Raw genomic sequence first — 21,113 nt, 5'->3', positions numbered from 1 at the left:
ATTTTCTTTCACAATTTTCTGAACTCGTTTATATTAGGTTGGTATTTTTTCTTTAATATCTGATGGAATTTACTAGTAAACCTATCTGGGCAAAGAGGACTTTCCCACTTGTAAAAGGTTTGTCATAAACTCAATTTACAATTTACTTTTATAGCTCTCCAGAATTTATTTCTTATGTCAATTTTGGTAAGTTGTTTTTTTTTGTTTGTTTGTTTTGTTTTTTTAGGGAATGTATACATTTTGTTGAAGTTGTCAAGCTTTTACATAATATTGCTTATATTATCATCTTGCTATTATTTTAATACTGTTGAACCTATAGTGAAGATCTCTTGTTTTATTCATGATATTGGGTTTTTTGCATTGCTTCTCTATTTTTCTTTATTGATCTAGATAGGAGTTTGACAATGTATTCAATCTTTTTAAAGAACCAGTTTCTGTTTTGCCAATTTTCTCTATTATATGTCTGTTTTCTATTTCATTTCATTGAGTACAAGTCTTCATTCTTTCCTTCTCTTTTTTAAAGAATGTATTTATTTATTTGACAGAGAGACAGCCAGAGAGAGCCAGAGAGGGATGTATTTATTTATTTGACAGACAGCCAGAGAGAGCCAGAGAGGGAACACAAGCAAGGGGAGTAGGAGAGGAAGAAGCAGGATTCCTGCTCAGCATGTAGCCCAAAGTGGGACTTGATCCTAGGACCCCAGGATCATGACCAGAGCCAAAGGCAGACACTTAATGACCGAGCCACCCAGGCACCCCCATTATTTTCTTTTTTTTTTTTTACTTATTTACTACATTTTTTTTTCTTCCCATAACTTGAGATTCTGTTATTTGGGACACACATATTTATAATTGCTATTTCTTCCTGATGAACTGTCTTATTTTTAAATTATAAAACATCTTTATTAATCTCTGGCAATTCTCTTGATCTCAGAGTCTTTTTAAATACTGATTAAATAGCTACCCTAGTCCTTTCATTGTGTCATTTGCACATTTTCCATCAGTCACATTCAACCAATCTGTGTTGTTTAATAAATTTAAAATTTATCTCCCACAGGTGACGTACAGTAAGATTCTGTTTAGGATATTGTTTAATGCACTTTGCAAGTCTCTCCCTTCTAATTGGAAGGGATTGTTAACATTTGATGTACAACCGATATGGTTGGATTTGAGTCTACCATTTTCTCCTTTGTGTTCCGTTTGTGCCATTTGTTTTGTTATTGTTGTCATTGTTGTTTCATTATTTCAATTTTCCTAGATCCTTTTAGTTTGTTTATTTTTTTTCTAATTATCTCTTTCTAATTTACCTATTTTCCTTTTGGCTTTCTTTATATTTTTTTTAGATGTAGCTGTATAAATTGAAACATTCATACCTAAGATTTTACAAACTATTTAGAGTTAATATTGTAACATTTCACATGAAATGTAGAAAGGTTGAAGACAAATAGGGTTGTTTTTTATTTATTTTTTTTACTCCCACCACCCATTATATTATAGTTATCATGCATATTCAATATACATATATTTAAAAACTTACCAGTCAATATTATACATTTTAAAGATATATATTAATTGTAGGAAAATAAGGAAAAAATTTTTAGTGTTTTATTTTTATCCAGCTGTTTACCATTAATGTTGAAGGTCAAGGTGGCCCACTGGCTTTCTTTTCTTTCAGCCTGAGGAGTGCTTTCAGCATTTTTGTAGATAGTTAGTCTGCTTGCAATTTATTTCTTAGTTTTTCTTCACATGAACATGTCATTCATATATGAAAGGTATTTTTATTAGATATAGAATTCTTTGTTTTCATTTTTTTCTTTTAAAGTGTTTTCCATAGCTTTCTGTCATTCAGTGTTTTTGATAAGAAACCACAGTCAATTGAATCATTGTTCCCATGTGTCATGTGCTGTGGTATTTTTCTTTAGCTGCTTTTTTTTTTTCTTTATGTTTTTGTCACTTTTATTATGATATGTTTAGGAGAGAATTTCTTTGAGTTGATTCTGTTTGTTGTTCACTGATGTTTACAGAACACATCACAATAATAGGCAAAAATATATTCCTCTCAAGTGCATTTAACATTATCCAAGATAAATTCTATTCTGGGACATAAACTTTGAGAATAGAAATCATTCAGTATATTTCTATGTGATAATAAGAGGTTTAAGCTAAAAATCAGTGATGGAAAGATGACTGAAAAATTCGCAATTATTTCAAATTTAAGCAAAGCATTTCTTTCTGTCTTTTTATAAAGAAAAAAAATATGTATTTATTTTAGAGAAAGAAAGAGAAAGCAGAGGCAGGGGCAGAAGGAGAGGGAGAGAGTGAATCTCAAGCAGATTGCCCTCTGAGCATGGATCCCCAATACAAGGCTTGATCTCATGACACTGGGGTCATGACCTGAGCCAAAATAAAAAAATCAGAGGCTTAAACAACTGAGCCACCCAGGTGCCCCTAAGCAAAACATTTCTAAATAACTCATGGGTCAAAGAGGAATTCTTGAAATAAATTGAGAAATATTTTGAAGTGAATGAAAATGAAAATGCACAATATCAAAAACTTTATAATTCAGTTAAGGCATTACTTAGAGGGAATTTTTGACCCTCAATTGCATGTATTAGAAGAGAATAAATGTTTCAAATCATAATGTAAGGAAATTTTAAGAACCTAGAGAAAGAATAGAAGATTCAAAACAAGTGGAAAAATAGTTGAAATGAAATCAATTAAATTAAAAAAGAGAAAGATTAGAGAAAATCAGTGCAATTAAAAGGTGGTTCTTTAAAAAAAAATCTACGTAATTGAACTCTAATCAACTGAGCAAGCTAAAGGTGGGCGGGGGAGATGGAGGGAGAAAGACATAATTACTAATGTAAGAAATAAAAGAGGGGACACGATGTGGACCACACAGATATTAAAAGTATAATGAGGGGGCACCTGGGTGGCTCAATGGGTTAAAAACCTCTGCCTTCAGCTCAGGTCATGATCCCAGGACCCTGGGATCGAGCCCCACATAGGGCTCTCTGCTCCACAGAGAGCCTGCTTCCTCCTCTCTCTCTGCTTGCCTCTCTGCCTACCTGTGATCTCTGTCAAATAAATAAATAAAATGTTAAAAAGAAAAATAAAAAAATAAAAGTATAATGAGGTGCTAGTTTCCTATTATAATAAATGACCATAAACTAACTGACTTAGGACAATAGAAATTTTCTTACATTTTGTAGATTTTCTTACATTTGTAGAGGTCAGAAATTTAAAAATCAGTGTCAGCCAGATTGCATTCCTTCGGGGGGCTCTAAGAAATACTCTACTTCCCTGCCATTTCCTTCTTCTACTGGGTGCCTGCATCTCTTTGGCATCTCTTCCCATTTTTTTTTTTTTTAAAGAATTTATTTATTTTGACAGAGAGAGATCACAAGTAGGCAGAGAGGCAGGCAGAGAGAGAGAAGGAAGCAGGCCCCCTGCCGAGCAGAGAGCCCGATACGGGACTCGATCCCAGAACCCTGAGATCATGACCTGAGCCAAAGGCAGAGGCTTAAACCACTGAGCCACCCAGGCGCCCCTCTCTTCCCATTTTAATGCTGCCTTGTCTCTCACTGCTTCTGTCATCAAATCACTTCCTCTAATTCTGACTATTGCCCTTCTCTTTCTCATATAAGGGTCCTTATAATGACATTGGGCTCACCTGGATAACACAAAATAACCTCCCCATCTCAATCCTTAACTTAATCTGGATAAAGTCAATTTTTCCACGTAAGTTAGTATAAGGTGGAATTAGGATGTGGACTCTTTTGGGGGGAGGTGGATATTTCTGTCCATTATATAAGAGAGTCCACAAAAATACAAAACAAACCCCTAAGTTTCAAATGATATGTTAATCTTTGCAACCTCTGTGTTCAGAGCTCTCCTGATTGGTCTGTGTTGGCCTCGTAAAAAAAGCTGTGGAAAGTGGCCGCCCCTTTGTATTTGAAGCAGAGTGATTTGGCCTCAGCAGCAGCAAACGGGTCATGGAAGAGACTTACAAAACAGAGTTCATGGACAACGGTGTAAAGATTAAACAAAGGGCGATTATACGTCACATTTGGCTGCAGACCAAAGCCTTGCAACTTGTATTAACTGCACAGACTACTCAAGGAGTTGACCCTTCCTTTTACTGGCATGTGTGCAGTTTGTACAAGAAGTGGGCTTTTTTTAGAGATGGTTTAGTGCTGGCTTGTTCCACCTAGAGGACAGCTTTGTGGACAAACTTCTTGACCTTATGCCCCTACTCATGACATCCAAACCTGTAGAAGTCATCAAAATTCTACAGACCCTGCTGAGGCATAATACCTTCCTGTACCACCCACTGCTGGAGCAGATCCACAAAGCTTCAGCGAGCATCACTGAGCCACTGGGCCAGTCTGGCAACACACTGTGTGTATCTGGGTGGGTTGTGGCCCTGGATATTGATGCAACCCCAACACATGTGCAGGATCCTCAGAGCACTGTGACGGTCCAGGTCTTAGATCCAGATGGCCAGCCTCAGATGATTCATCCTGAGCAGGCCGGCTTCTAGAACCCTAGGCCAGGGCACCCCTGGCTTGCCACTCAGGTGTACCCCCCAACACTGTCTGCACATGCCTGTGGAAGTCAGACTACTGTGGCAACTCCAGTTCCCACATTCTAAAATACCTTCTGGATGGAGGGTACTGAGTTGTCACTCCAGAATTGAAGGTGCTGTCCCCTTCAGCAAGTCTGTGCAAGTTTCTGTAAACCTACAAGTTTTGTAGGTTTAAACCTACAAGGTGCTGAGTCACAAGTGGTCTTTAGAGCCAAGCCCTAGAAGATAATTCTCAGATCTCAGTGACCCAGAAGCCTAGAGCATTTCACCGCAAAATGGTATATAGGCAAAGGAGGAATGTGACCCTTAGAGTTTCATCCAGTATAAAAACATGATAAATCATTTTTCATTAAAAACCAAAAGCTTTCAAGTCTACACATCCTTCTTCCTGCCAGTACATTTGAGAAAACAGTATCTGTTCTAGTTCCTGGCCCTTAAAAAAAAATATTTGGCTTTACAGTCAATATTTATATTACATGGTTACAATCCTCAAGTGTGAAACAAAGATCTTTTTTTTTTTTTTTTTAAGATTTGTTTTTATTTGAGAGAAAGAAAGGACTGGGGAGAGGAGTGAGGGTGAAGGGAGAGGGACAAGCAAACTCCACCCTGAGCAGAGAGTCCTATATTCACCCCATAGAGCTCCATCTCACCACCCTGAGATCATGATCTGACCAGAAACCAAGAGTAGGACTCAACTGACTTGAGCCACCCAGATGGACCAGAAAGATCTAATTTTCTAGCCATCACCAAAGAATGGCTTTTTGGAGGGAAATCTTATTTCTTTTTTTGTTTGTTTTTAAACATGTTTTTATTTATTGAGAGAGAGAGAGAGCCTTGGGAGTGGGTGGGATAGGGGAGGATCTCAAGCAGACTCCTCACTGAGTGCAGAGTCCTATGCAGGGTTTGATCTCATGACCCTAAGATCAGGACCTGAGGTAAAATTAAGAGTCCCATGTTAAACCAACTGTGCCACCCAGATCCCCCTGTAATCTTGTTTCTTAAATCAATAGTCTATTTGCCAGGATCAAATCCTTTCACAGCTAACTTTTCACCATCAATATTTCCTGAATGACATAGACAATGCTGTCTTGCTAAGAATCTCTTTCCTTAACTCAGGCAATAGCTGATCTAAGGACTAAATGAATAGCTGGAGAATGAATCATTTTGATCCCTGAAGGAAATTCTTTTTTTTTTTTTTTTAAAGATTTTGTTTATTTATTTATTTGACAGACAGAGATCACAAGTAGGCAGAGAGGCAGGCAGAGAGAGAGAGAGGAGGAAGCAGGCTCCCCTACTGAGCAGAGAGCCTGATGCGGGGCTTGATCCCAGGACTCTGGGATCATGACCTGAGTTAAAGGCAGAGGCTTTAATCCGCTGAGCCACCCAGGCGCCCCCTCGAAGGAAATTCTTGATCTTGCCTGTCATTACCCTTAGAGCCAAAATAAGACAAAAGGGTCATATTTTAGGAGAAACAAGGATTATGGAAAAAAAGGATCCAGTGTAAGAAATAAAGGCATTTCCACACACCCCAAAAAGAAAGAGAGAGAGATTCTACAAACTATTCTGTGTCCATACATTCAACAAATAGTTGAAATGGACTAGTTCCATAAAAGAGGCAAATTATGAAAACTACTCAGAAGGCATAGGTAACCTGAATAGTCCTACATCTACTAAAGAAACTGGATTTCTGGTAAAAATCTTTCCATCAAAGAACCTCAGGCCCAGATAGTTTTATGAGAGAAACTTTCAAACATTTAAGAAAGAATAATTCTATGTTTTCACACAACTTTCAGAAAAATTGGAGAAGGAAAAAAAAATTGAAAAGAAGTGAGTACTTTCTAACAAATTTTATGAGGCTACATTAATGTCAAAATTAACAACACGGAACAACAAAAATGGAAACCATAAGGAAAATATTCATGAGCTTAGACTCAAAAATCTTTTGCAAATGTTAATATATCTAACAACCTATGAAAAGAAAAGTCTTGAGAAATAGCATTTCCCATGAATGTTAACATATCCCAATATGCTATTGGAAAAAAAATGCTATGGCCATCTTAACAGATGCAGAAGCATTTGGCAAAATTCAGTATTCACTCATGATAAAAATTCTCAGCAAACTAAAAGTAGAATGGAACATTTTTATCTGATGAGGGACATCAACAAAAACCTTATAGATATGATACTTAATGGTGAAAGGCTGAAACCTTTCTTCCTAAGATTAGAACAAGGCTCACATCCAGCATTGTAGTTAAAGTTTTAACCAGTATAAAACTCAATAAAAAGAAATAAAATTCATCCCAATTAGAAAGGAAGAAATAAAACTGTTTCAAGTCACAGATGATATCATGGTCTCATAGAAAATTCAAAGAATCTACAATAAATTTACATTAATTGTATATGAAATTTGCAAGGTTGCAGGGCACAAGGAAATACAAAAAATCAGTTTCATTTCTACATACTAGCAGTGAAGCATTGAATCCAATTTATAAAGCAAATACTACTTATGAAAGCACCAGAAAATAAAATACTGGTCACAAATTGAGCAAAATTTGTGTGTTATCTGTATATAGAAAACTGGAAACCCTGATTAAAGGAAACAAAAAAGAATTAAATTTGAAGATATAAAATATGGTAATTGATTTTAAGATTCAATATTGTTAGGGATGCCTTAGTGACTCAGTGCCTTGAGTGCCCAACTCTTGGTTTTGGTTCAGATCATGTTCTCAGGGCTGCGAGATGGAGCCCCGCATAGGGCTTCTCCCTCAGTGTGGAGTCTGCTTAAGATTCTTTCCCTCTCCCTCTGCCCCTCCCCCCGCTTGCTCTCTCTTTCTAATGTAAATAAAATCTTAAAAAAGAAAGAGAGATTCAATATTGTTACATTGATGTAATCCTAGTCAAATTCCAAGCAGTCTGTGTGTTTTATTTTAAATATCATTTAAATTTATATGGAAAGGCAAAGCATGGGAAAAGCAAATTCAAATAACTCACAATAAACATTTTACAAAACTTATTATAAGGTCCTGCTAATTGAGACAACATTGAGCTTGAATTAAAATATTTTCCACAGAGTATTTGCCTTTGTTTCTGTCATGGACTTGAAGATACTACCAATTGGAAATTCCTTCAGATTTTTTACTTTGAGATTTCAGATCATACAGGTAAATGGATTTTAACCACCAATCTAAATGCACATTTGGGGTTAAAGATTTTCACAGATTTTTTTTTTTTTTTTCTGCTCCTACCAGAATCAAAATTGGGCATGCATTTTCCCTTGTTGTCTAGCTCCACCCACCAAGGATTTTGTGCATTTGAAGTCTTAGCTCCACTTGGATGCCCCAATTTAAACTTTTTTCTGCTCATAGCCCTGGCTGTGTCATTTGGCAGTTTACTTGGTAAATCCCAGTCTCTAGTAGCCAGGGATAAACTCAGTAGATAAAATCAACGCAAAGTCTGTTTCAGGAGCCATTTTATCTATGGATTCATAATTAAAAAAAAAAAATCATGCTTCCAGGGGCACCTGGGTGGCTCACTGGATTAAGCCTCTGTTTTGGCTCAGGTCATGATCCCAGAGTCCTGAGATCAAACCATATGTGGGGGGCTCCCTGTTGAAGGGGGAGTCTGTTTCTCCCTCTCCTTCTGCTCCTCCCTCTGCTCCTGCACTCTCTCTCTTCCTTTCTCTCTCTCTCAAATAAATCATGAAATCTTAAAAAAAAATCATGCTTCTGAAAAACTGCAGTAATTTTTGAATCATCTCAATTTTGAATGCATATATTCCAACAACTTTAAGAGAGTTATATCAGAGATGTTTCACTGTATTTCCAGTTAAATGTTGGAAATGAGAATCCAAACCCTTATTCTTCAGGAAAGCTAAACCCTTTAATGCATATGCTATAAGGGGAAAGGTAGGGGTGGGCTGTGTGTACGTATGTGTGTGCATAAAAAATGTATAAAATTTTCTTCAACAGTTTTTCTTTAATATTTATTTGTCTTCTAAAATCAGGTCATGGTTATTTGTTGTTGACTTGAAATGTGGATTTTATAGTCTATAAAGTAACTCTCTCAATATTTTTTACTACTAAATGTTAAATAATGGTAGAATAGTCTTACTGTTGTTCATCACTTCAGGGTGGCTTTTTATTTTTTCAATAAACTTATTATCACTTCAATAAAATCAAGCATTTGGAATATGAAGTTCTGTATTCCTGAAGTGAAGTTTATTTTTAAAAGACTTTATGCTGTTAGAAAGTACTGCTCATAAACATTATTTTGGAAAATTATCTCATGTAATGTTAATGAAGAGTAAAAAATATAATGGGAAAAAATGAATGTGTCATTTGAAACCAAATGTGTCATTTTATCAATTATAAAATGTGTGAAATTCCTAATGCTGTGCTTTGTTTTTCGGACACACACATTGCTGTTTTAGAAACAAGAATTAATTTAATGTAACTTTAGCATGAAAAGAAGTATTGCTCATTAGTAGGGATTCATCAGAAAAGAAGGTGCTTTGGAGCGGTCATACAGTTTGGGAAAAGCTATGGATTAGCTAGAGGACTTAACTTTGACATGTCACTCACATATCAAACATACTGCATTTACTTGTAATGTACATTTATCTGGGTCAGTGAAAGACTCAGTCTGTTTGACAGACATCATATAATCCAGTCAACAAAAACCTAGAAAAAGGCTTTTTGACATGAAATGATGTCATAATGTGTTAAAGTAGCACATATCATAGATTGTTTGACAGATGCTTTAAAGCTCAGGCCACTTATTTTCAAAGAAGCAATACATATAATGGGGGGAAGGGGTAACTGGATGAGGGACATAAATGAGGGCATATGCTGGGATGAGCACTGGGTGTTATATGCAACTAATAAATCATTGAACACTACATCAAAAACTAATGATGTGGGGCGCCTGGGTGGCTCAGTTGGTTAAGCGGCTGCCTTCGGCTCAGGTCATGATCCCAGAGTCCTGGGATTGAGTCCCACATCGGGCTCCTTGCTCAGCAGGGAGCCTGCTTCTCCCTCTGCCTCTGCCTGCCACTCTATCTGCCTGTGCTCACTCTCGCTCTCTCTCTCTCTCTGACAAATAAATAAATAAAATCTTTAAAAAAAAAAAACAAAAAAAAAACTAATGATGTACTTACTATATGTTGGCTAATTGAATTTAAATTTAAAAAATGAAAAAAAAAAGAAGAGAAAAAAGAAAGGAAATACATATAATGTGTTTAAAGCAGGATGTTATTTATAGTGTGCTAAGTGTTCTCCCTTTGTTGTGGTACACTTTCAAATGCTATAATGTCTCAACTATGATAAGACATTCAGTTTCTCTGTCTTCCAAGTCTGCTTTGGGTTCAGAGCTTAAAGAAATTACAGTTATTCATATATTTCTAACTTCATATAGGACTCCTTTTCACTTTGTTTTTTGTTTTGTTTCATTTTACTTTTACCATTGAGAACCCACTAGTTTGCTTCATACATTCTGACTTTATGATCTCTTGTTCTTTTTGCTGGGTCATTATTTCCACATTCTCTAGGAGTACGCCTGAAATTCCCACTCTTTTTGTTGATTTTCATTCCCCTTGATTGCTTCTAATATCACATTTTGAAGGATACATGCATATTCATTGATCTAAACCTGTCAATAAAAATTTCACCTGGTCAGACTAGGGTCTTCTTAAAAATTAGAGGATTCAAAACCGAACTTACTATTGTTCTTTTAAATTTTGTTCTATTTAAATGATTTCCTTATCTATCTTTGTTATATCATTATTCTTCAAAGGTGTGAAAATTAAAAATCATCTTTAATAATACCTTTTTGTTTATATTTTTCACCTTCTCCATTGAACTAATTATAAAGATATGTGATTTTATTTAAAGATGATCACATGCTTCTGTATAATACATTTCCACTGCTCCCCCCAAATGAGATCATCAAGCTCTTCTTTCCTTGGAGTATCATCCTTATGCATCCTATCATTAACATGAGCTTCCTAAAACAATGTTTGTTTGTTTTTTTTTTTATCATTATCACTTCTGTGTTTAGACATCTTCTGAAGTTCTTCATTCCTATATTTATAACACCCCAGCACCATGGTATATCATCCAAGATTTTTTTTTTAATTTACCAAGATTATCTTCAACTTTTACCTTTAAAATACACTATCTCTGAGCCAAATTCTACCTTTGTCATGTTCGTGTTGTACCTCTCCCACTTTACTTCCATACCTTTATTTTGTCATTCCCTGTGCCTGTAATATACATTAATAAGTGAACCAGAAATAATGTGTTCATTCCAACCTATTGAAAAGTGCTTATTTATTTGTTTTTGCTTAATAACAAATAACATGTATCATATCTATAAATCTATTCTGGATATATTACTCAGAAGTCATATCATTTCATCCTGATTCTAAACAACTCTTGATGGAAAAAATTTTTTGCACCCATGTCATTTCTAATTTTCATAGCATGGGAACTATTTATAACCATGTCACCTAGGAGAATCACTTGAATACAGAAGAAGGTCAAAAGATTAATTAAAATAAGTGTGTTTTAGGAAGAAATTCTTGCTTGTGAGAGCTTGAGGTTGTTTCTAAGCTGTGTGGTTTTGCCTTCTTTGTGGAGTTGTTGAGTATCTCAGGTGCTTTTCAGTAAAAGTGAAAACATTATAGACTCCATAAAACATTTTGTAGGAAATCTTTAATGTAAAATATTAATGTTACTTCCAAGTCTGATTTCTCACCTCTCCTCCTCTTTCTTTTTATGCTAGCATGGCTAAGTACTAAATCCTAGCACTTAAAAACATAGTACAGGGGTTCAAATATTAACCTTATATTCTGGAACCTTATATTCCCATCCCAACCTAGTTGTCAACAAGCTCTCTGAACTGGAGCAGTCATCCTGCTATGTGCCTGCTTACCCTATCTTTAAAATAAAGGGTTGGTTTTTCTCCCTCCCCAGTCCCATCTTGTTCCATTTTTCCCTCCCTTCCCCTACAACCCCCTCCCCTGCCTCTCTAGGGTGGCTGGGTTACAGACATTTATGGAGGATATGTGCTATGGTGACTGCTGTGACTTGTGTAAGACTGATGATTCACAGATCTGTACCCCTGAAACAAATAACACATTATAGGTTAATAAAAAATTTTTTAAAATAAAGGGTTATATTATCTCCTATATTATCTATATTATCTCTCAGTTGCCTTCAAATTCAAATTTCTCCTTTTTTTTTATTACTAAAAGCCATATCTAAGTTTACAAGTTAAATCAAATCTCTTAGGAATTCATCTGAAACAATAAGCAATAACACAGCCATATAATAAGTTCAGAGAATCTTCTCCATCAGGCTACAAGACTGAGTGGTTTATCACGGTAACAGTGAAAGCTGCAACCCTTTTCCAGTTGGGTGGAAGCCGCCAAATAAACTCATCTTGCTCAGCCATGGCCACTGCTGACTCAGGCCTTTAATATAACTAGCAAGTATCAATGCACATGTAAGTTATGATTTAGATCTAGTGCAACCATTAAATGCCTTTGAAAATGATGACGAGGAGGCATTTCAAGAGACCAATGCAATTCATTCCTGGAAGAGCTTACAAAGCAAAACTTAATGTCCTTTACCTTCAGTCCTTGTTGAAACTGAGTTTGAAATCAATGCATGATTAGAACCAAATATTTTATTTTTCTTATAAGAATAACTTATTCAGGGATTTATTTAGTGCTATATATAGAGAGATCAGAAGACTTTTATGAAAACATTTGTGTAACCATTTCAAGCTCTCCAAATTTCCTTATAGAATGTTGTGCACACTCTGCTATATGATGCCAGGTTTTAGTGAGTGTGAAACATATCCTGACAGTTTAATTGAAATAACTATTGAGCATGAAGGTAAAACACCTGTTGCAAAGGAAATAAACAACAACAAAAAATCCCTGCTGAGTTTTTTAGACAAGGTAGAGAAAATCAGAAAGACTCTTTATTCAATCACAATGAATTAATGTATCAAGCGAGAGAAGTGTTATCGGAATTTAGGCATTGGGAATTACTGCTGAAACACTGTCCATTACTGAGCCTTGGGGAAGTTATACTTCCTGATCCTCAGTTGCTTTCTTTGTCTGACTTGTTGGAGTGTTGTGAGAATCTATTGCAATGGTAGAATATAAACCTTATGTATCCTGAACCGCTCATTATTAACTATCAGTGGATTTGGGAGGCATGTAGAAATCAGAATATTTCAATACAAATCTGAATTTCCAACAACTTTAGAAAATCTATAGTGTTAGAAGACCTGTATTTCTTTTTCCTGTACGGCAAAACTATACTGGTGCTGAGTAGCTAGTTTGAATTTAGCGTGATTTTGCATTATGCCGTGCTACCAACAACAGACCAGCTCAATCTTTAACCACTGGATCCTTAAACACATTTGCTCATGTGATGCCCAGGGTAGTTACTCTGGGGAATTTTAATTATTTAAAAGCTTATCAGAATACATATATTTAAACATATTTTTAAGTAACCTCATATATTCCCATGTCACTTCTAACTTCCCCATGGTTGATCAGGATAGAGGTTTTGACTAATTCATCCTCAGTTTTCATTTAGAAGTGCTTGTATTTCCAGGATATAGAAAGCATGCATGTGAGGGTGTAACATACATATTAAACAAAGAAATACAAAGAAACAGTTTGAAAAATTCACTCTAGATGGTTAGTTATATCTTTCACAAGGCTCTTTAATACTCAAATTTGATTTTACACTAGAAATATTAAACCAAAAACTACAAATTCTTATCATCCTGTCTCTGTTAGATGTCTATACTCTGCCTTTTTTCTGATACAATTTAGTGTAATAAATTCAACTGTTAAAAGTAAATAGTGGAACAAAAGGACTCTTTCAGAATATGAACGGACAGAATATTTTATAAACTGTGACTATGAGGGGCACCTGGGTGGCTCAGTCATTTGAGTGCTGGACTCCTCTTTTGGGCTCAAGTCATGATCTCAGGGTCCTGGGATCAAACCCTGAGTACAGTCCAGCTCTTCACTCAGTGGGGTGTCTGCTCTCTGCTTGAGTATGCTCTCTCTACCTCTCCCCTTCTGCCCATCCCTCTGCTCACCCATGTGCACACTCTCTCTCCCTCTCTCCAAAATAAATAAACAAATAAAATAAATAATTGTAACTACAAAGTATGGCAATCTGTTAGAAACCCTATAAAAGATGTATCCTTTCACTTGACTAATTTTAATGAGTTTAATTCTAGTATAGCATGTTGCTTGGAAGCCAGTGAGAGTCTTGAAAAATAGGTCTCTGAAACAGAGAAGTATATATTTTAGAATATCCTTTGTGTCAAAAGTTAAGAAAAGTATATTATGTTATATTATATTATATTACATTACATTATATCATATATATGTGACACACACAATATCTCTCAAATGATATTTAAAAAATCTTATAACATTGGTTATATATGGAGGGCTTACTGCATTTCCAGAAGACCTGAGTAAATGAAAGAATTTATATTGTTTTCTTTTCAATACTGAATTTTGAACTCTGAGTTTATTACTATTTCAAAAACAAAGAAACTAGCAAAACAAAAAGAACAAAGCAGTTGACCTGATTGAGTCAATCAGAAGTTTCTATCATTTATGTCACCAGCTGAAGTTTTTAATCTGGGTGAGGAATGTTATTCAATTACATCATATTTAGCAGCCTTTTATAAAAATAGGCAAATATAGTCACAGAAAGAGTAATTGCATGAAAGATTGTTTTCCAAAAGTAATAAGGAATATGTAGAAATATCTGCAAATAATCATTCTTAGAAGGTCAAAATAAAACTCTTTGAAAGATGTGGTTGATGAAAACCACATCATTGTAGAAATTTTCAGATGCAGTTATTTCCATATATAGTGCTGCTTCTTAGCTGAAAGTGAATCAAACATTTTTTTTTTTAATATGTTAAAGAATAACACGGAGGATATTGGGAAATGGAAAGGAGAAGTGATTTGGGGGAAATTGGAGAGGGAGACAAACCGTAAGAGACTGTGGAGAAACAAACTGAGGGTTTTGGAGGGGAGCAGGGTGAGGGGTTGGGTGAACCTGGTGGAGGGTGTTAAGGAGGGCACATATTGCATGGAGCACTGGGTATGGTGCATAAACAATGAATTTTGGAACACTGAAAAAAAAATTAAATTTTAAAATACACATTAAGGACTAAATTTTCAAAAAATAAAAATATTTTTGACACTTTGTAATTATGACCTAATGAAATAATTATTATAAATGAAAGAGAGAAATATTTACTTGCAAAAAATATACCAGAAAAGGAAATTTTTAAGAATTACTTTTTTTTGCAATTCTAAGTTGAATGGCAAAAGTCTCCATCTTGTCTTTTAAATTCTTCCATATATTAATCATATTGATTTCATAGCTTATCTAATAATTTCTTCATTTGAACTTCCTGAGAATCTGTTTTTAAATATCTATTGTTATCTCTCTCCTTCCTCTCTCTCTTAGTCCTTATTATTACCTTTCTCTTTTATGACTGGCTGTTTTATATTGAATCTCTTGCATTATGCATAAAAATGGTTAAGGTAATATGGATATCTACTCTCTATTCTGTTTCTGTTTATTTTCTATTGATTCTCTTTTCCCCAGAGAATGTATGCTTTTTCTTCTAGCATTCAGCTGGCAGAAGAGTTCCATCAATCCAGGATCACTGTAATCCAAGTAGAAGTTTCCATGATTGCAAGATCTCCCAATGTTTCAGTGCTGATCTCTTCTTAATTTGCTCTTCTATAGAAGCCCTTTTTGGTATTCCAATCAGAAGTCTGGGATGTTGAATACAATCTTGTCTCCTTGAATTGTCCTAAACTTGTATTTGGTCCTTCAGTTCCACAAGTCTGACAAAAACTCACCTAAACATCTCAGTCTTCTAGCTACCACTTTCATTATGGTAAGGTCCTCTGCAATAAAATGGCCACTGGGAAAAAAGTGACATAAAAATGTCCAGGCTTATATTCTAGATCTTCCCTTCTTTTGTGATCTCATTTCTATAACTTCACACTGTCTTGGAATGATGAATTGTCTGAACTACTTGGTGGGAATTTTATTTTAATTATATCCTTGTATTTTGTTTAACATGAAGTAAAAAAAAAAAAAAATCAGCACTGAAACATGTTACCAAGATTTTCCTCAAACCTCTTTTTCTTCCATAAATGTACAAATATAATCATCTAAATAAAGGAATTTTTCAGCTATTGCAGTACAATTAATTAAAAACTAAAGACATTTTATTAAAGAAAAATTTAAAATAGTATCAAAATAAATAAATAATACACAACTATTTAAAATACATGTTTTAGAAAATGTAAATAAGGACCAATGCAAATGCTTTCTAGTGCAAATGAATATTTATTTTAAAATACAAGTCTTTGGAAATAAATTTATTTCTTAAATGAATTTCTTCAAAATAGAACAAAAACAATTTCTAATGTTAATTCTATTCTCAATGAGCATTAGAGGAAAATATTTGCCTAAATTTGAAAGCACATACTTCAAGCCAAGACATAATGTATTAATGGAATAATATATTAATTGGCTAATGTTGAAAGCAGAAAAATGCAGAATTGACAAAAGAGAAAATCCAGTCAAGTCATTATATAGATATTAAAAGTACTATCACAATATATATTGGATATAAGATAAATATGGAATTTCATTATGGGCACAATAGTATATATTGTGGAAAAATATAGAAGAAAATCATTAAATTCATCTGAAAATATTTTGTGGAGTAAATTTTCACTGGTAGAATGAGTTCTGAATTTAGAAATTCAATTCCTATTGAATTCTAATTAAAATAATCAGTGGAAAATAAGTGTATATTGTATGTCCTTTGATTTTTCAAATAAGTTAAAACATTTTGTAACTGCAACTAAATAAAAGCAGGCATAAAGCAATGTACAAATCAGAGTAGCTTTTTTTTTTAAGATTTTATTTATTTGACAGATAGAGATCACAAGTAGGCAGAGAGGCAGGCAGAGACTAGACAGAGGGGGAAGCGGGCTCTCTGCTGAGCAGAGAACCTGATGTGGGGCTCCATCCCAGGACCCTGAGATCATGACTTGAGCTGAAGGCAGAGGCTTTAACCCACTGAGCCACCCAGGCACCCCTAGCTTTAAGTTCTTAATGTAACTAGATGAAAATGCAATGCAGAAGCACTTTTAAGAGCTCTCAGAATGAAATTGTGAACCATGAAAATTACTTTGGTAAACAAAACTTTAAAAAGCCAATTGTGGCTTCTGAAGTAACCAAATATATACAAGATAGATGTTTTCATTAATCATTTCTGGATAGTGTTTTCTGTTATTCAGATGAATTATTTAAAGTATATATTGCTGTTTAGTTTTGAGATGAGATCTTATCTAATACTGTAACAAATAATATTAAGTATTAACAAGGGTAGAAAGTTTTTTATATATCTAACTGTTAAATGATATAAGACATAGAATTTAAAGATAAAAAGACCACAGAAAAAGAGATCCTGAATTTGGGGTTAAATCAATAGAGATAGGAAAACGTAAGTAAAGGAAGTACTCATTGAAGCCCCCCTCCCAAAATGATACAACTACTTCCCTGTTTTGAATAAAGAAAAATCCGAAGTTGTTATTTCTGATTATGTGAGACTAGGAAAACAAAAAATACTATTGTTCATTGTAAGCTTAAAATGTGTTTTACCTTGCCAATTGATTTAAAAGATAAAAGAAAATCAAATATGCTATTTACCCTAATAAAACCTTAATAACAGCACAGCAAAGAATAAATGTTAAAAAAATAAAATAAGATGACAAAAACTATAGCCAATATAACTCTAGACATAAATTATCCAAATTCCACCATTAAAAGTAAAAAGGACTATACTTAATTACACTAATGATATGCTGGACAACACAACTTTGAAAATCTCATAATTTTTTTTTTAAAGATTTGTTTATTTTAAAGATGAGAGAGAGAATGGTGGGTGGGTAGGGACAGATGGAGAGGGAGAGAATCACAGGCAGACCCCCTGCTGAGCATAGAATGCAATATCAGTTTATTTCTAAAACAACAACATAAAAATAAAACAAAAATTTGAATAAGATGATGATAGAATAAAGAGAATGCCTAAATAATTATAAAATATCAATCATTAAGGATTAAAAAGATCTAATAAGGCCATTGAAAATGGAGAAGTAGGGGCACCTGGGTGGCTCAGTGGGTTAAGCCTCTGCCTTCGGCTCAGGTCATGATCCCAGAGTCCTGGGATCAAGCCCCGCATCGGGCTCTCTGCTCAGCAAGGAGCCTACTTCCCCCTCTCTCTGCCTGCCTCTCTGCCTGCTTGTGATCTCTGTATGTCAAATAAATAAATAAAATCTTAAAAAAAAAAAGAAAGAAAAGAAGTATAAAATTATGTCAAAATTCACAAGGCAGTTATCTTTGAAAATAGTCAGTAGATAAAACAGCTCATTGAAATAATTTAATTTAATGCATAATATGCATAAATGTATTATGTCTTTTAATTGAAATTAGTGAAAGCTATATGCTGATAAATCTAAATTTTTTCAAAATATAAAACTGAAAATTCAATATAAAACACTTATGTAAACATATTACAAAGTAGAAATGCTTCCAACCATTAAAAAAAAGAACATGAGGGGTGCCTGGGTGGCTCAGTGAGTTAAAGCCTCTGCCTTCAGCTTGGGTCATGATCCCAGGGTCCTGGGATCGAGCCCCACATTGGGCTTTTTGCTCAGCAGGGAGCCTGCTTCCCCCTCTCTCTCTCTGCCTGCCTCTCTGCCTACTTGTGATCTCTCTCTAATAAGTAAATAAATAAAATCTTTAAAAAAGTTAAAACTAGAACTGCCATATGATCTAATAGTATCACTATTGGGTATTTGTCCAAAAAATATGAAAACATTAATTTGAAAGGATATATGTACCCATGTTTATTGCAGCATTATTTACAATATACAAAATATGGAAGCAGCCCGAGTGTCCATCAATAGATGAGTGAATAAAGAAGATGTATATATACAATGGAATATTATTCAACCAGAATGAAGAATGAAATCTTGCCTTTTGCAACATGGATCTAGAGAATATAATGTTAAGCGAATTAAGTCAGAGAAGGAAAAATATCATATAATATCATATAATAAATACCTATAATAAGGTCAAATGTGGAATTTAAGAAACAAGATAAATGAACAAAGAAAAAAGAGAAAACCCAAAAAATTGACTTTAAATATAGAGAATAAACTATAGAGAATTACCAAAGGAGAGATCAATGGGGGAATGGAAAAACAGGTGAAGCGAATTAAGAGTACAATTATCTTGATGAGCACTAAGTAACAGAATTTTTGAATCATTGTATTATACACCTGAAACTAATATAACAATATTCTATGTTAACTATACTGAAATTAAAATTTAGGGAAAAAGAAAAGATGAATAAGGTTTTTGGGATCTAATGAACAACATAGTGATCATAGTTAACAATTGTGTATCATGCACTTGAAAGTTGCTAAGAGAATAGCTATTATATGTTCTCACACACAAAGGAGTGGTAATTATGTGGAGTGATGGAGGTATTAGCTAGCACTACAATGGTAATCATTTTCCAATACATAAGTGTATCAAATCAATACATTGATTAAATATACACAATACATCAATTATATTTCACTAAAACTGGAAGTTTTGTTTTGTTTTGTTTTTAAAGATGATGTGTGACATTTCAAATTCAGTTTTAAAAAATTATTGAAACTTTGACAGGTTAAATAAAAGGTTTTTTTGTTTGTTTGTTTGTTTGTTTGTTTTAATGAGAAGACCATGAACTCCTGTTGATGAGAATTGGGAGTGAAATGTAAAAAAAAACATAAAGAAAATGCAAACATGGTTATATTTTTTCTGGTTCCTTTATACCCTCAAGAAAACCTTGACCTGAGAACGTTTCAAGAGAAATCATCATTTCCACATTATGTCCTTTATTCAACAGGTTGTGAAATCTCAGACAGGAAACATATTCAGGTTTAATTCTCACTGAAACCAAAATTGTTCAAACTTGATTCTGTTTCAAAGGTCTAAACATCATGATTCCCCTTGCAATCTTTCCCTTTCTTAGGAGCAAAACCAAGATCTTTCAGAAGAAGAAAAGTATCTCAGAAAGTGGAGCAGTAGAAAAGGAATACTAAGGGAAAAATTAAAAAGCAGAATCCTTTGCAGGAAAATTGATCTCCTAGGGTGTAAGATCCATTGTTGAAAAATAAGATTCGAGCTAAAATAATTTCTTATTTTCAACCACAATCACTCACACATGCCAGATGAGATTTGAAAAAAAAATAAAAATAATAAGCTCCACATGGAAACCACCAGTGCAGTTATTTCTAGGCATTATAAATGAAAACACACTTAGATGCTTCCTATGATCTTTTCACCTATTTCAGTCAATGTTAATGTTTAAATACTTTCTCAATATTCTCCCCAAAATGCCTTTTATTCTACATTCTTCTTAAGCATGAATAAAAGAGAAAGGAAATTCTATTTTCTGGAAATGGGTTATAAATCAAAATAACTTTCACAACCTTAAGGCTATGTACAGAGAAGACAACTGGATATCTGATTTTGAATGAATTAATTGGCCCCTTTACTCAATGGAAAATGTGAAGTGCAAATCTCATAGGCAAAATAAGGCATATCTATGTTCTAATTTTATCTATAACATAATTTGGGAGGAGATATTAATCTTTCAACCTCAGTTTTCTAACTGCTGAAAAGGGATAACAATATTTTCAGTTGCATAGAGTTGTTATGAGTATTTACTAAGTATAAAAGTTTATAGTGTGCCTAGGCTATCATAGGCATTAAGTAATTTTTCTTTTACTTTTAATAATAGTATGAATGATTATTTTAATAAATTTAATTTTAATTATTAAAGTGCAAAAATATAGAAAAGTTAGAGACTATTATAATTCTTTGAGTTCCTATTGTTCAGAATAAACCAATTTTTTTTTTAAAGATTTTATTTATTTATTTGACAGACAGAGATCACAAGCAGGCAGAGAGGCAGGCAGAGAGAGAGGAGGAAGCAGGCTCCCCGCTGAGCAGAGAGCCCGATGCGGGGCTCGATCCCAGGACCCTGAGATCATGACCTGAGCTGAAGGCAGTGGCTTAACCCACTGAGCCACCCAGGCGCCCCCAGAATAAACCACTTTTAAAGATCTTTGTGTATTTGCTTAGAGTTTTATATTTTTTTAATGAAAATAAAATATTATTATACAAAATTCAAATAAATGGAAGAATAGAAGAATAACAAAATAAAAGCAATAGATATCACAACAGAGAAATTGGCACCATTTACTTTAAATGAAGTTTATTACAAATAGACAGAGATAGAGCTAGAAGTTTCCATGTTTAAAAAGGCATTGGTCAAATTTAAAATCTAGATTGGCTAACATTTGAGACTGGGATTTCTC

At 34.1% G+C, this 21,113-nt stretch overlaps 1 pseudogene; it reads left to right on the top strand.

Moving 5' to 3' along the window:
- Positions 1-21,113, top strand: part of LOC111144984 — a 180,671-nt pseudogene that overhangs the window by 61,654 nt on the left and 97,904 nt on the right.

The sequence above is a fragment of the Enhydra lutris genome, unplaced genomic scaffold (genome assembly GCF_002288905.1).
Source record: "Enhydra lutris kenyoni isolate GAN:26980312 unplaced genomic scaffold, ASM228890v2 scaffoldscaffold12, whole genome shotgun sequence".
Lineage (NCBI taxonomy): Eukaryota > Metazoa > Chordata > Mammalia > Carnivora > Mustelidae > Enhydra > Enhydra lutris.
This window is presented reverse-complemented; position numbering and strand designations above follow the sequence as displayed.